The sequence below is a fragment of the Neofelis nebulosa genome, chromosome 10 (assembly GCF_028018385.1).
Source record: "Neofelis nebulosa isolate mNeoNeb1 chromosome 10, mNeoNeb1.pri, whole genome shotgun sequence".
NCBI classification, from domain to species: domain Eukaryota; kingdom Metazoa; phylum Chordata; class Mammalia; order Carnivora; family Felidae; genus Neofelis; species Neofelis nebulosa.
Window position 1 is genome coordinate 4,618,136 of NC_080791.1, and position 16,873 is coordinate 4,635,008.

At 43.4% G+C, this 16,873-nt stretch overlaps 1 long non-coding RNA gene across 1 annotated transcript in view; it reads left to right on the forward strand.

Annotated features, from left to right (window-relative positions):
• Positions 1–16,476, forward strand: part of LOC131488476 (uncharacterized) — a 29,359-nt gene extending 12,883 nt beyond the window's left edge. The window contains exons 2-3 of the long non-coding RNA XR_009250225.1: positions 13,417–13,700; positions 15,588–16,476. This is a non-coding gene — a long non-coding RNA (uncharacterized LOC131488476). The remainder of the gene's footprint in view (positions 1–13,416; positions 13,701–15,587) is intronic.
• The last annotated feature ends 397 nt before the right edge of the window (positions 16,477–16,873 follow it).

Below are 16,873 nucleotides of genomic sequence, written 5' to 3' on the forward strand. Positions count from 1 at the left end.
TCAACTAGGAGTTTTTTTAGTTTCTTGGGAAAACCATTCATTCTAGGACCCATTCTAATTTCTTCCTTGTTTGTTATCTCCTTTGCTTTCTGGCCTTTGACCCTTTTCTCTTTTTTGGATAAATGAACTAACACCAACTCTGATGGTGACCACCATGCTATGGGTTCACTGAACCCCTTCAGTTCCCCTCTGCTGTAATGAGGGACTCTCCAGGCATGGCTCTATTTAGGCAAGAAAGATTTAAGGTTTTCTTCAGTGCCACGAACCTCTAAAAACTAAGATTGAGGACTGTGGAATCTATTTGCATATCTTTAATGGTTTGAGGGCTCTGTGCTATATCTGCTGAGTCACCATGGTCCTGCATTGAAGGAGTCCCCTCCCTGTTTACACAAGGTGAACTAAGGATCATGTGTGGCATCTGGAGGTGTAACAACTTCAAGGTGAAGGCAGAGGATAGGCTTCTTAACTCTTGTTCTCAACTTGGCTGATAATTTAGGAAGATGCCCAGACAATTCAAAATATCCTTGCCAGAGAATATTCCTCCAGTGTGCTTACTGGTACCCAGGAAAGGCTGGATTACTTGGTGGTCAGGAACACAGGTTCTGGACCCTGAGTGCTCACTGTATACCTCGAGCCTCCATTTCCATGTCTGTGAGATATAAAATAATAGTACCTCCTCACGATATGGTAAGGAGTAGATGAATCCATGTGCTGTAGGACTGAACAGTCCTCCCACAATATAAATTCCTAACCCCAGTGTGACCACTTTTGGACACAGGCCTTTAAGGAGGTACTTAAAGTTACATGATGTCCTGAAGGTGTGGCTCCACTCAATACAACTGGTGTTCCTTTAAGAAGAGACTAGGACCACACTGCACAAGGGAAGGGCCGCGTGGGCACAGTGCTTCTCTAGGAAGCAGCTATCTAACACCTTGATCTTGGACTTGCAGCCTCCAGGAAAATGAGAACCTGCATACTGGATGTGCCCAATACATTTGGGCCACTTTTAGTTATTCTAGCTATTGTCATTATTTATTCCATCTTTTGGGCCAGAAATAAGTAAATCACGTTTGGACCACTTACCCCCTTTTGCAAGTCTTTCTCCATTGAGTATCTAGGTATCTCCTGTTGGATAACCTCCCACATGGATTGTGAAGTTACTTGTGTGTGTTAGATAACTTGGGTTGTTGAAGATGAAGACCATGGTCATGGACTGTTTTCTGCTGAAAGGAGACAAAGTTGGCCAGGAAATGTGAACTGTGTCCCTGAGATACTGGGGCTCACACATCCACAGATCCCAGTCCACACTAACATGCTTGAGATTTCAGAATCTGGGTTCTCCCACATCTGTGGCTACAGACTGGTATTTCACAATCTTACCACAACCCACGGGTGTGCCCCAGAATAAAACTGCTGAGTGTGGCTGCACCTTTGCTCCTGAGGTACCACGATGCTTTGAAGTCTCTCTGTGTGTTGCATACACCAGACACAGAGGCCACAGGAAGGTTTCTGAAGAGCCAGCGGTGGTGTGGGGTGTAGAAAGAACATAAGGAAGGATCCTGTCTGTCCTTGAGGTCAAGGGCACAGAGACCCAAGTGTGCGCTAGGTTACAGAACTAACCCCTCCTGGTCTACACTGTTCCTCTTAGGAGAATGACATTCCTGGTTTCCTGCCTCTCTGGCTTCCTTTGATCTTCACCAAAAGGCCCCAAAGCGATCTTGCCTCTCTGGCTCGAGGGTGATGTTCATCTAAGGTACACCTTGTACTCTAATTACCAAATCTCAAGGTTAAGAGACTTGAACCTCATGTGCCATCTAGCCAGTGACTTTTGGGGGATCTCCTTGGGTCTGTCTGTTCCCACCTCCACTATAGCAGCCCCCTTGTCAACTTCAAATATTGCAGTGTGGACCCTGAAGTCAGCTGGAGGGCTTCTTGCCCTTTATGATCTAGACAAGATGCATTTTTTTAAAACCCCTGTTCTACATTTGGAAGTTAAAAGTACCCTACAAAGTCAAAAAAAAAAAAAAAAAAAAGGCTGGAGTAGCCATACTTAGACTAGATTTTAATCTAAAGTCTGTAACAAGAAGTGAAGAAAGGCATTATATAATAATTGTAGGATCTATCCATCAAGAAGAGCTAACAATCATAAATGTTATGCACCAAATTTGAAAGCACCCAAATACATAAAACAATCACAGACAAAAGCAATCTTATTGGTAAGAATACAGTAATTGCAGGGGCCTTTAATACTCCACTTACAGCAATGGACAGATCATTTAGACAGAAAATCAATAAAGAAACAATGGCCCTGAATGATACACTGGACCAGATGGACTTGACAGATATATTTAGAACTTTTCATCCTAAAACTGCAGAATACACATTCTTCTTGAGTGCACAGGGAACATTCTTCAAGATAGATCACATACTGGGTCACAAAACAGACCTCAATAAATATAAAAGAATTGAGATCATACCATACACACTTTCAGGTCACAATGCTATGAAACTTGAAATCAACCACAGCAAAAAGTTTGGAAAACCTACAAATACAGGGAGGTTAAAGAACATCCTAGTAAAGAATGAATGGGTCAACCAGGCAATTAAAGAAGAAATTAAAAAATATATGGAAACAAATGAAAATGAAAACACAACAATCCAAACCCTTTGGGATGCAGCAAAGGCAGTTCTTAGAGGAAAATACATTGCAATCCAGGCCTATCTCAAGAAATGAGAAAAATCCCAAATACAAAATCTAACTGCACACCTAAAGGAACTAGAAGTAGAACAGCAAAGAAACCCCAAATCCAGCAAAAGAATAGAAATAATAAAGATCAGAGCAGAAGTAAACAATGTAGAATCAAACAACGACAACAACAACAAACAAACAAAAAAACCCACAAAAAACAAAAAAGACCAGAACACATCAATGAAACTAAGAGCTGGTTTTTTGAAAAAAATAAAATAAAATAAACAAAATTGATAACCCCCTAGCCAGACTTCTCAAAAAGAAAAGAGAGAGGGCCCAAATAGATAATATCATGAATTAAAAAGGATTTATCACAACCAGTTCCTCAGAAATACAAGCGATTATCAGAGAATACTATGAAAAATTATATGCCAACAAATTGGACAACCTGGAACCAATGGACAAATTCCTAGGCATCCACACACTACCAATACTCAAATGGGAAGAACTAGAAAATTTGAACAGACCCATAACAAGTGTAGAAATTGAATCCATTATCAAAAATCTCCCAAGAAATAAGAGTTCTGTACCAGATGGCTTCCCTGGGGAATTCTACCAAACATTTAAAGCAGAGTTAATACCAATCGGTCTCAAGCTGCTCCAAAAAATAGAAATGGGAGGAAAACTTCCAGACTCATTCTATGAAGCCAGCCGTCCCTTGATTCCCAAACCACACAAAGACCTCACAAAAAAAGGAGAATTACAAACCAATATCCCTGATGAACATGGATGCAAAAATTCTCAACAAGATACTAGCAAATCGAATTCAACAGCATATAAAAAGAAGTATTCACCATGATCAAGTGGGATTCATTCCTGGGATGCAAGCCTGGGTCAATATTCACAAATCAGTCAATGTGATACATCACATTAATAAAAGAAAGAAGAACCATATGATCCTGTCAGTCGATGCAGAAAAAGTATTTTACAAAATACAGCATCCTTTCTTAATAAAAACCATCAAGAAAGTTAGGATAGAAGGAACATACTTAAACATCATAAAAGCCATATATGGAAAGCCCACCATAATACCATCCTCAATGGGGAACAACTGAGAGATTTCCTCTGAGATCAAGAACATGACAGGGATGTCCACTCTCACCTCTGTTGTTTAATAAAGTGTTGGAAGTTCTAGCATCAGCAATTAGACAACAAAATGAAATAAAAGGGATCAAAATTGGCAATGATGAAGTCAAACTTTCCTTTTTGCAGATGACATGATACTCTACATGGAAAACCCCTAAGAGTCCACCAAGATAGTGCTAGAACTGATACATGAATTCAGCAAAGTCACAGGGTACAAAATCAGTGTACAGAAATCGGTTGCATTTTTATATACCAATAATGAAGCAACTGAAAGAGAAATAAAGAAACTGATCCCACTTACAATTGCACTAAGAATCATAAAATACCTAGTAATAAACCTAACCAAAGAGATGAAAAGATCTGTAGGCTGAAAAACATAGAAAGCTTATGAAGGAAATTGAAGAAAGACACAAAGAAATGGAAAAACATTCCATGCTCATGGATTGCAAGAATAAACATTGCTAAAATGTCAACACTCCCCAAAGCAAGCTACACATTCAATGCAATCCCAATATAAATTGCACCAGCATTCTTCTCAAATATAAAACAAACAATCCTAAAATTTGTAAGGAACCACAAAAGACCTCAAATAGCCAAAATAATATTGAAGAAGAAACCAAAGTGGGAAGCATCACTATCCCAGACTTTAGCCTCTACTACAAAGCTGTCATCATCAAGACAGCATGGTATTGGCACAAAAACAGACACATAGACCAATTGAATAGAATAGAGAACCCAAAATTGGACCCACAAATGTATGGCCAACTAATCATTAACAAAGCAGCAAAGAGTATCCAATGGAAAAAAGACAGTCTCTTTAGCAAATGATGCTGGGAGAACTGGACAGCAACATGCATAAGAAGGAAGGTAGACCACTTTCTTACACCATTCACAAAAATAAACTCAAAATGGATGAAGGACCTGAATGGGAGACAGAAAACCATCAAAACCCTAGAGGAGAAAACAGGCAACAACCTCTTTGATCTCAGCCGCAGTAATTTCTTATTTGACACATCTCCAAAGACAAGGGGTTTAAAAGCATAAATGAACTATTGGGACGTTATGAAGGTAAAAAGCTTCTGCACTGCAAAGGAAACAATCAACAAAACTAAAAGGCAACTGACTGAATGGGAGAAGATATTTGCAAATGACATATCAGACAAAGAGCTAGTATCCAAAATCTATAAAGAAGTTACTAAACTCAACACCCAAAAAGCCACTCAGTGAGCAGGCCAAATGTGGCTCTTTCAGGCCCATGCCCTTACAAGCTGACAGTGTAAGGGCATTGCCAAGGACACCAGGATCCCTTAAGCTCCATCCTTGAGACTGCTCATCTTCCAACTAAATTGGGGTCACCAAGTCCATGTCCCCGTCCTTGTCCTGCCCCTTCCCCCAAAGCACCAGAGCAGATGGTGGTCATTTTCTCCCTCACCTGTGCTCCTCATAATTAACATACCTCTTCCCTCACTGGTGCCTCACTCTGCAGATGGTAAATGACAACCCCTGTGCCCTGTCACATGTGCCTCTAGGGACAGGGATATGCAGCAGCTTTAAGGAGTATAGAACAGCTTTTAAGAGACTCTGGGTATGACCAGGTGAAGCAACTGTGGTAAAAGGGATGTGCCAAGAACCTTAAACAAGACCCCACCTGCCCCTTTCATTCCTCTGCCAACCCAAAGCCCTTGTGAGCAGCTACCACAACTGTCCCCTTGGTCTGTCCGTGAGTCTCGTCCTCTGCCGACATCTGTACTGGCCTGTCCCCTTCTGCTTGGATGCTGTGGTGGCCTCCTCTGTGGTCTGCCTGCTGCCAGCATCCCCCCCATCTGCTACCTGCAGTGCAGCCAGGGTGGGCTCCCCAAGGCAGATTTGAGGACCCTGAGGATGACCTGGCTAACCCCCTACCCACTCCCTACTGCCTGGGAACAAGGTCCAAGGCCCTCAGTGTGGCTGCCACAGTGCCCCAGACCTGCTTCTGTTTCCAGCTGCAGCGAACCCACAGCCCACCTTTCTCCTGGTGCCGTGTGGTGGCTTGGCTGGCAGTGGACCTCTGACAGCCAGTCTCTCCTGTTGCTGGCATCCAACACCACTGGCTCCAGGAAGTCCCCTGCTGCTCCCCTGCCATCTCCATCACGCTGTCTGGGATCTCCTGTTCCCATAGCATCCAGCACCAGGGAGCCTAGGAAGGTTCTGTGTGCAGTCATGTCCTGTTGCTGCTGGAATACAGTACCACCTTCATAGCAGCTTAAAAACTCCACAAACTTCTCTTCCAGCTCTGTTGGTCACAAGCTTGAAATGAGGTCCCTCTGCGCTAAAAGTAAAGGTGTTCACAGGGCCACATTCTTTTCTCAAGGCTCTAGGGGGTGATTCATTTCCTGGCCTTTCCCTGCTTCTAGAAGCCACCTGTATTTTTTGGCATGCGGCCTTTCCTCCTCCGAAGCCTGCAGGTACCCGCAGGTAGAATCTTCACTGGGCCTCTCTGTCCCCTTCAGTCTCCCCCTTCTGTTCTACAGGACCCTGGGATTATGGTGGGCACAGTAATTCCATCTGTGCACTTCCTTCCCCCTCACCACATGCAGGACCTACTCCCACCCCTCCCGTTTGGGGATGAAGACATGGGTATCTTGAGGAACCGGTTTTACACCTATCGTAATTTGTTATTTGACTTAACTTTTGCCAGCCTGGCATGCATGAAGTGGATCTTCTTAACTTGGATTTGCTGGAGGCATGTTTTGGGTTTAGAGGCAGCAATACCACACTTAAGTGTTGTTGACATTTGGGGTGTCTTCCTGGCTTGGATCCCATGCAGGAATATGTGGGAAGAAAACAGATGTGCAGTTGAAAGCCCTGCATTTGAGTTTGGATTGATGAGCTGCGTGGCCACAGACCTATGCGTACTGAGTCTCTCTTGTCCCCTCAGAGTTGTTTTAAGAAGTGTGTCTTTAACTGACTTAGCTGAACCAGGGAACATGAGCAGGATCAAATTGGAGTCTTGTGCGTGAGAATGAGGGCAGAAGGTGACTGAGCTAAGCCATCACACTTCTGAGAACCCCACAAAACCAAGGCCCAGCCCTCTGCCTGGGCTTGGTGTTACCTTGATCTTCCACATGAAGGGATGAAGTGTTGTGACCCTTGGAGCCGAGACAGTTACATATCAGTAATGTCCTCCACACAGCAACAACCCCTTAACCATTAGCTGGGGGTGGATTTTTGTTGTCTGAATAGGGTTTTCATCCAAAGTACAGTTTCAAAGAGGCTTGCTTGCCATAGCCAAGCTCTACATGGAAGACGGAATTCTGATGTCTTTTATTAGCTCCCCTCGGGTGGAAATCTGTGGCCTCTGTAAAGGCTGTCACGTGTGGTTGGGAAACTGACCTGTAGCTCTAGGATGCCTTGTCAGTGCGACAGGTGGGAGATGGAATCCAAGCCCTTTTCCACTCGCCAGGCCAGTGCACAGGTGTATGGGGCTTCCTCTGCCCAGGGGAAGGAATCCTTCCTTCTCCTTTGCACAAAGGCATATTATAGGCAACTGAAGCTCTCCATGCATGTATGATAGCACAGCAAGTTTCCCCCAATGTCCAGCAGAAACCTAGAAAGCAATCCTGTCCTACATCTACACAGGCAGGGACCCTAAACCATTGTGGTTCTTAATTTTGGTCACATGTAGCAATGGACACAGACATTGATATGCTTAAAAATAATGGACTCTCATGGGGCGCCTGGGTGTCTCAGTCGGTTGAGTGTCCAACTTTGGCTCAGGTCATGATCTCACAGCTTCTGGGTTCAAGCTCTGCATTGGGATCTGTGCTGACAGCTCAGAGCCTGGAGCCTGCTTCGGATTTTGTGTCTCCCTCTCTCTCTCTCTCTGCCCCTCCCCTGCTGGCTCTCTCTCTCTCTCTCTCTCTCAAAAATAAATAAACATTAAAAAAATAATGAGTTCTGTCCATAATTGATTTCCAAAGAGAAATGGGAAATTTACATACCAATGTTCCCAGACATGAGGGTTCTCCTGAATTCCTTCCATGACAGCCTGCTGTGTAGGGTTTGTGCCTCACGGGGCTGGGTGGGGTTGTGGGAGAACTCGTTATGGCCTGAACATGTCCTGTGGGGTCCCCAGGCAAGGAGGAAACTTCCTCACCAAGCAAGGGATCCCGCCACGTCCCTCTCCCTAAGGGATCCACACAGCATGGGCTCCATAAAACCTGTGTTTCACTCTGGGCTTGATCGGCTGTAAGTCCATAGCCTTCATTCAGGAACCTGATGTATAATACAAAGCATGATATCACCCTGCCAGTGGCAAAGCCATGTCCTGCGAGTAACTACGATCACTGTCACTAACTGAATGCCTTCATTAAGGGACTCCTAGGTGAGGCCCTCAGTGTGAATGTGTGGGTCAGCTTTCTCCATCTGTAAAAGGAAAGTGAATGTTACAGAGACTATTTATCAATATTGGGTGGTTAATCTACCTGAGGCACTTAGAATAGTGCCTGGTACATAGTGAGTGCTCAGTAAGGGTGACTTGCTGTGACGAGGAGCCTGGGATCTGGTGCACTCTCTGCATAGGAATCTCTGCTCGAGATGACCTGAAATCTTACAAGTGGGAACAGCATGTTTTTTTCCACTTAAAAGTTTATTTTGAGGGTAAGCGAGCACAAGTGGGGGAGGGGCAGAGAGAGAATCCCAAGCAGGTTTCTTGCTGTCAGAGCAGAGTCTGATGCAGGGCTCAATCTCAGGAGATCATGACCTGAGCCAAAATCAGGAGTCAGATGCTCAACTCACGGAGCCACCCAGCTCCTGCTCTAATTGCCAAAGGGTATTTCAGTCTGTGAACATAATTTATTTACCATTTCTTGGACATTTGAGTTGTTCTCAGCTTTGAGCTATTTGGACACAGCACCTTTATTCCTTTCTTATACAAGACTGGTTTTGGATACAGATCTTCATTTTAGAGTGACTCTCTGGTCCTACAGAAGGTTACTGCTGTTCATTTTCCACACATCCACTGGTGATGTGAGAGGTGAATGGCTCCACATGTCTGCCCACATATGATGTTGATGGTCCTAGATCTTCCTTTGCGAAGTGGCCTTCAGGTCTTCTGTTCATTTCTTTTTTTGTCTTTTTATTCATATGTGCTATTTGTTTATACACCACAGATGTAAGTCCTTTGTCAGGTATATGTGCTATGACTTTCTTTTCCAGTTAATGCCTTACCCTTTTATTTTTTTACTGGTGTCCTTTAATGCATAGATAGGTGTATATGTTACAGTTTTTTGATGAGGTATATTTTAACATTTTACAACTTTAGTGATTATGTCTCTTTGCCTCTTGGCTAAGAAATCTTTTTCTCAAGATCATGGAGTTATGTTCCTATGTTTTCTAGAATCTCTGTGGATGGTCTTTGATCCATCTTGGTCTAACTCTTGTGTAGGAAGTAATCTATGAATTCAAAGTTCACTTCTGTTCTATAGAAATACCTGGTTGTCCCTGCATCGCTTGTTAATTGTCCTTTCCACATTAAATTGTCCGGCAACTTCTTTTTGGAACTTTATTTTGTATGTGTGGGTCTACTTCATGGCTTGTTATTCTGTTGGTCTATTGGTTGTTATGTCAGAACTATGATTTCCAAAACTGTTTTGGCTGCTTTAGGTCACCTGTCTCTCCCTATAAAACTTAAATTCATCTTGTCATTTTCTACAATAAAATCTTGCTGTACTTTTTGAGATTGTTTTAGATCTGCAGGTCAATTGGAGAAGAAACTGACCTTTAACATTGAATCCTCCAATCCATGAGCAGAAGAGATCTCTTCATTTAGATCTTCTCTAGTGATGGGATATAATTTTCAGTGAAGCTTCTTCTACCTCTTGAAATTTTTCTGAGTGTTTTCTTTTTTTGATGCTATTTTAAATGATATTAAGTTTCATTTTTCAACTATTGATTGCTGATATTATAGAAAAAATGGATTTTTCTCTGTTGACCTTCTATCATGCAGTGTTGCTAAATTTGATTATTAGATCTAGTCAGGTTTTGTTCTGTTTCTGGTAAATTGCTTAGGAGTTTTTGCATAAACAGTTATCATAACTTATAAATAAAGTTTTAGCTCTTGCTAACTTTTGTGACTTGGATGTACTTCTCTTTTTATTGCATTAGCTATGACCTCTAGTGAGATGTTAAATACAACTGGCCAGAACAGACCTCTTTTCCTTGTTCCCAATTTTAGGGGGCACAGTCTTTTCACCATTATGATAGCTGTAGGTTTTTTTTGTGGGTACACTTTAACAGGTTTTCTGAGAGTTGTCCTAAGTGTGTGTTGATATTTTTTGAAGTTTTTATGCATCTACTGAAATCATTCTGTGGTCTTACTCCTTTATCTCTTAATGTGGTGAACTGAGTTAATTTTTAGATGTTAAACCAATATTGCATTCCAGGATCAAACTTCATCTGATTGTGAGATTTAACTTTCTGAATATTTTGTTGAGAATGTTTGTGTATATGTTCCTCAGCAGTAGTGGTCTATAGTGTCTGTTTCTTGTAATGTCTTTGCTTGGTTTTGTGTTGGAATGATGCTGCCTTCTTAAAATGAGTTGGGAATATTTTTTCATGAATGAGTTGGTGTAGCATCCTTTTTGTCTGATCAAATTCCTTAAATTATGGCCAAAATTCACCAGTAAAATCCTCTTGGCATGGAATTTTCTTTGTGGGATGCTTTTGAATTATGGATTCAGTTACTTTAATACATAAAAAATCTCTTCAGACTTTACATTTCTTCCTGGTCAGTTTTGGTAATTCGTTTCATTCCAGGAATGTATTGACCTAAAAAAAAAACTTGTCAAACTTATTAAACAACTGTTCATAAAATTATTTTTAATGTCTATGGACTGTAGTGATGTGTTTTAGTTTGTAATATTCCCTTTAGACTGCTAACTTTCTAAGCTGGTGGCATATTAGTGTAAACTTTTTCAAAGAATCAACTTAAAAATCTTTCCCTATTGTGTTTGCTGTTTAATTGATTTCCATTATAGTTTCCTTCTTTCTGCTGGCTTTGGCTTTACTTTACTCTTTTTGTTAAACTTAAAATGAAGACTTAAATCATTTCACAAATTTCATCTCAAGGTATAGGTCTCCATCTGAGCCCTGTTTTTGAATGGAAGCTGCCTGCATCTTTGTTCTCCTGATGCTCCCATTGCACATGTTAGATCACTTGATACTCTCTCACGGGTCACCGAGGTGGTTTTCTTCTCTCTGCTTCAGTTTGTATCATTTATGTTTTTTTATTCAAGTGTAATTTACTTAGTGTTAGATTAGTGTCAGGTGTACAGTGATTCAGCATTGCTATATATTACTCGGTGCTCACCATGGTAAGTGTTCTCTTAATTCCCTTCACCTGTTTTACCCCTCCCCCCATCCACCTCCCCTCTGGCGACCACACTCTGTTTTGTTTCTCTTCTCATCTATGTTCATTTATTTTGTTTCTTAAATTCCATGTATGAGTGAAATTCTATGGTATTTCTTTCTCTGACTTCTTTCACTTAACTTTATGCCCTATGGGTCCATCCGTGTTGCAAATGGCAAGATTTCATTTTTTTATGGCTGAGTGATATTCCATCCTATACTTTATCCATTTGTCTACAAATGGATACTTGGATTGCTTCCATATCTTGGCTATTTTAAATCATGCTGCAATAAACATAAGGGCGCATATATCTTTTTGAATTAGTGTTTTTGTATTCTTTGGGCACTCAATAGTGGGATTATTGGATCATAGGGTACTTTTATTTGTACCTTTTTGAGGAAACTCCATACTGTCTTACACAGTGACTGTGCCAGTTTGCATTCCTAACAGTGAGTGTGTAACGAGGGATCCTTTTTCTCCACATCCTCCCCAACAATTACTTGTCTTTTTAAAAATGTTTTTATTAAAAAAAATTAAAATGTTTTTATTACTTATTTATTTTGAGAGAGAGTGAGAACAAGAAGGGGAAGGGGTAGTGAGAGAGGGAGAGAGAATCCTAAGCAGGCTCCATGGAGCCCAGTGCGGGGCTTCATTCCATAACCGTGAGACCATGACATGAACTGATATCAAGAGTTGGATGCTTAACCAACTGAACCACCCAGGCGACACTTTGATTTTGTTTTGTTTTTTGTTTTGTTTTTGATAATAGCCATTTTGACAGGTGTCAGGTAAATCTGTTGAAATGACCATACAGTTTTATTTTTATCCTTTCTCTTACTGACGTGATGTATCACATTGATTTGTGAATACTGAATCACCCTTGCATCCTTGGAAGAAATCCCACTCAATCATGGTGAATGATGTTTTTAAATGTTGTTTTGGTTTGGTTTGCTAATATTTTGTTGAGGGTTTTCCCATCTGTGTTCATCAAAGATATGGGCCTGTAGTTCTCCTTTTGTGTAGTGTCCTTACTGGTCTTGTTATCAGGGTAATGGTGGCCTCCTATAATGAATTTGAAAGCTTAGTTTCCTCTGTTCTGGAATAGTTTGAGACTAATGGCATTAGGTGTCATGCTTGCACCTCTTCATCGGCAATGCATTGGTGTCACACTAGCACCCCTTCATCGGCGATGCAGGGGTGTAAAGCTTGCACCCTTTCATCTGCGATGCACAGTGTCACAATTGCACCCATTCATTGGTGATGCAGGGGTGTCACACTTGCACCCCCCATGGGTGATGGAGGGGTGTCGCTGTTGCACCCTATCGGTGATGCAGGGGTGTCACATTGGCACCCCCATCAGCGATGGAGTAGTGATGGCACTGTTAAATCTGACATTATCTGAATGGCTCTTTTCACTTTCACAGCTGAGGAAGCAGACATCTGTTAAGGGTAAGGGTTAGGATTAGGATAGGGGGTAGGGGTAGGGGTAGGTCATCTTGCACTCCCCAGCGGCGATGGAGGGGTGTCACGCTTACACCCACCCCCCCCATCGGCAATGGAGTAGTGATGTCGCTAATTAAATCAGAAGTTTCCTGAATGCCTTTTTAAACTTTCACAGCATAAGAACCAGGCATCTGTTAGGGTTAGGGTTAGGGTAGGGATAGGTCATGCTTGCACCCCCCCCATTCAAGTATGGAGGGGTACCATCCTACATACCCGCATCGGCGATGGAGGGGTGTCATGCTTGCACCCCCCAACTGTGATGGAGGAGTGTTGCCACTCTTATTATTTTTTATTATTTTATTTGTGTGTGTGTGTGTGTGTGTGTGTGTGTGTGTGTGTGTGTTGCCACTCTTAAATCAGACGTTTCCTGAATGGCTCTTTTCACTTTGACTGCTGAAGGAGCAGGCTTCTGTCTAGTCCATTTTTCTTTTGTTATCTTTGGGATAGTTGAACACATACACCAGATTTCCCCAGCCATTATTACAGACATGCAGAATTTCTTCTATCAGCTGACACCTCTCATCCACTGAGACACTGGATTCCTATAGCACATCCCACAAGCTCCCAGAAACTGGGCTGTAACTGTGGACAGCAGCACTGTCCCATTGTCTTCTGATGGTATTTCAATGGGCTCGTCATTATCATTTTGGGTTACCCGAGTATCTTCTGACACCTTCTCTTATTTTTCCAGTAGGCCACTGCTAGGAAGCCTGACAGGGAACCCGAAGCAGGGAGGGATCCCAGGAGAAGCCCAGCTACCACTTGGCTCCCACAAAATGGTCACCTTGAGACTCTTTATAGAAGAGGAGAAAATACCACCACCACCACCACCACCACCACCATTTAATAACCCTGCCCTAAATGTGGAGAAAGCAACCACCCACCCCCAAAGGAAACTCCGACAGGGTACATGTATACTACATACAGCATTGATCAAGTAATTTGCATCAATAAGTGATGTTGTACTTTTGACTGGTAAGTCTAAATCTAAACCACTCGGAGGTGATTTTATTCTCTGAAGTCACCCCAATCTATATTGTTGGCCCAGGGAAGATTTGTTGTCCCTATTGGTTGTATTGGTGTAGTCTCTTCGGGCCTCTTCATGAGAAGGTCCATTTCACCAATTGGAAGAGACAGTAAAACCCTCATATGGCCATTCATAGGAGTCACTATTTAGGGAACAAGTGATTATGCTACCTTTGCAAGGTCAGGATATCACAGCTGTTTAATGAATGTCACTGGGCAGGCAGTTCCTCTAATACTAGAAATGCTAGAGGTGATGATTTTGGTAAACAGTCAGGATTGTGTTTGTTGAGTCCCTTTTGCTTCTTTTAATATTTCCTTGATTGTATACCTGTGTTGGGTCAAAAATTGGTTTGATATTTAGTTCATAGGTTATTTTTATCTTAGTGTTAACTATCGGGTTGTCTGCTCTGATATAACCTTGTGCAAGGAGAACAATTTCTTGTTACTCATACTAGCATTATTGCTTCTATTGTTAAATTAACCCAGTATTAAGTTAGGAGTTGGTTGCATAGTTTTGGCATTAAGATCTTAAGATCGTATGCCAATGGGTGAGCCCTACTAATAACTGTCATCACCACATCCCTAACAGCTCTTACAGTCCATGAATCATATTCTTGTCCTTTCTAACAGCCTCATTTCAATTCCTTACACCCTTCCATCGGCGATGGACGCTCTTGCACTCCCCCATCAGCGATGGAGGGGTGTCACACTTGCAATCCCTTCATCTGTGATGAAGTGGTGTCATGCTTGCATTCCTACCATTGGCCATGTAAGGGTGTCCCACTTGTGCCCCATCATGGGCCATGGAGGGGTAAGCCACCTGAGCCCCTTCATGGGCTATGTAGTGATGTCACACCTACATGGGCCATGGAGGAGTGAGCCGTCTCTGCCCCTTCATGGGCTATGTGGGGGAGAGCCACCAGCACCCCTTCATCAGCAATGAAGGGATTTGCTGCCTGCACCCCCACATTGGTGTCTTGTATCCTTCCATCGGCGTAGTGGGGTGTGCTGACTGCAACTGCGTATGGGCGTCCTGCACCCCTTCATCGGCGATGTGGGAATATGCTGCCTGCCCCCTTAATCGGCAACTTGTACCCCTTCATCAGTGTTGTGGGAGCATGCTGCCTGCACCCCTCATGGCCACTACAGTATTTGTACTATCTGTAGTTTCAGGTACCCACCTGGGGTCTCTGGACATATCCCCATGGATAACAGGGTTGGGTGGGGTGCTATTGTAGTCTTTTTCCTTTGTATCACATCTCCCCACATGACCCTCGTCTCTAGATAAATCTCACAGGATCAGGAACCACTTTTCCTTGCACTTTCTTCTTAGTGGAAACATCTTGCCTTTGCTTAGCGTGGCCACTTTGCCCTCTCTGCCATCTCCTGGAGGTTCTCTTACCCTTGCAGTGCTCTCCACTCACTGCTTTAGGGTGTGCAGTCTGTCTCCTGTCGCAGTCATGCACAAATGGTAATTTGTACCTGGAGTGGCCTCAGGAAACTGCCTCAAGATGGGACTCTCAGACTGGACTACTCTGCTCTCTGGTGGACATACAAATAAGTAGCTTCCTTGTTGGCAGAAGAGAATATTGATCATTGGTGGCAAGAGGCGATTTCACATTTGCTCATGTTACCACTGGTGCAGGTGTGGAGTGATGGAGGACAGCACGCTGGAGGATTGCAGGTGGAGTCATCACTGTGGCCATGGGGGGCAGTTACAGAGATTGTTCAGGGTCAGTTTTGGGTATCTGGGGTATATGCAGGAAATAGGATAGATTGAAAGCAAGGGCGAAACATAGGGCCTCATGAGTGGATTATCTTGTGTTTTGTTGCCAGGAGAAGCAGCTCCCCCACCGTTTGAGGGAAATAGTCTTACCCCACCCCCAGGACCCCTCAAGAAAAGGTTTCAATGGCTTCACATAAGACAATACCATCGTGACAGAGAGCAGTGATCTTCAGCCTCCACGTCTGCTGTGTTTACTTCCTGGAAAATAACGGAATGCCAGTGTACTCCAAATGGAAGTATGGGATCAGGTCCATACAGGATTAGGTGCCCATGCAGGGGAGTAGCAGAGTATTACCACTTCACACTGGTAGCAGACTGGGGAACAAGTATGGGTGTGGATTTACAGAGTATTAAACAAAAGAGAGTGGCGTACGATAGGCCAGACATGGATACAGGGTTCCTCCTGCAGGAAATGTGATTTAACATGTTGCCTTGAGAACTGAGAATGGTCATAATAATGACTCAGTGGCTGCCTTCAGTCAACTAGGTTGAAATACCAGAGCTTCCCTGACTTTCTCAGGGAAGGAAGACTCCAAGGTCCGAGGGAGATGGGAATGGGGACCTGTTGTGTGCACACCTGCTCGTTTACCACAAAGTTGGTGGCTTATGAGAACAAAATCATGTTCTCTCATGGTTCTGGAGGCCAGGAACCCAAAATTCATTTCACAGAGACTAAGGTGTCAGCAGGGCTGTACTCCCTCTGGAGATCCCAGGGCTCCAGGGAACAGTGTATCCCTTCCCTCTGGTAGCTCCCGGTGGCCACCAACCTCCCTTGGCTTGTGCCCACATCACCCCAGTCTGTTTCCATGGACACAGTGCCTCCTCTTTTGTCAAGTCTCCCTTTGCTTCTCTAAGGGTGCTTGTGATTCCATGTGGGGCTCACTCGGAAAACCCAGGACTCAAGATCCTTAACCTAGATCCCATTGATGGGAGTTAGATCCCAGGTATCAGGGCTTGATTTCTTTGAGGGCCATTGTCCAGCCTAGTACAACGTGTCCTTCCATAGGGAGACAGCCAAACCATGCTAGCCCCGTGCGGTGGGGTGCTCACCTGTGACCAGTGCCAGGGCATGCACTGCTGATAGACACTGCAGCAGGACTGAATCTCCAGGGAATTATGCCCAGAGGGGAAAAAGCGAATCCTGAAAGGGTCACACGCTTTTCGATTCCACTTGTGTAATACTCTCGAGGCAACAAAATCATAGAAATGGAGAGCAGATGAGGGATTGCCAGGCATCACGAAGATGACGGGGGCAAGAAGGAGGTGGGAATGTCTGCTCTAAGAGGACAACACAGGGGTCCCTGTGGAGGGCCCGATGCTCTGTTTCTCATGTGCA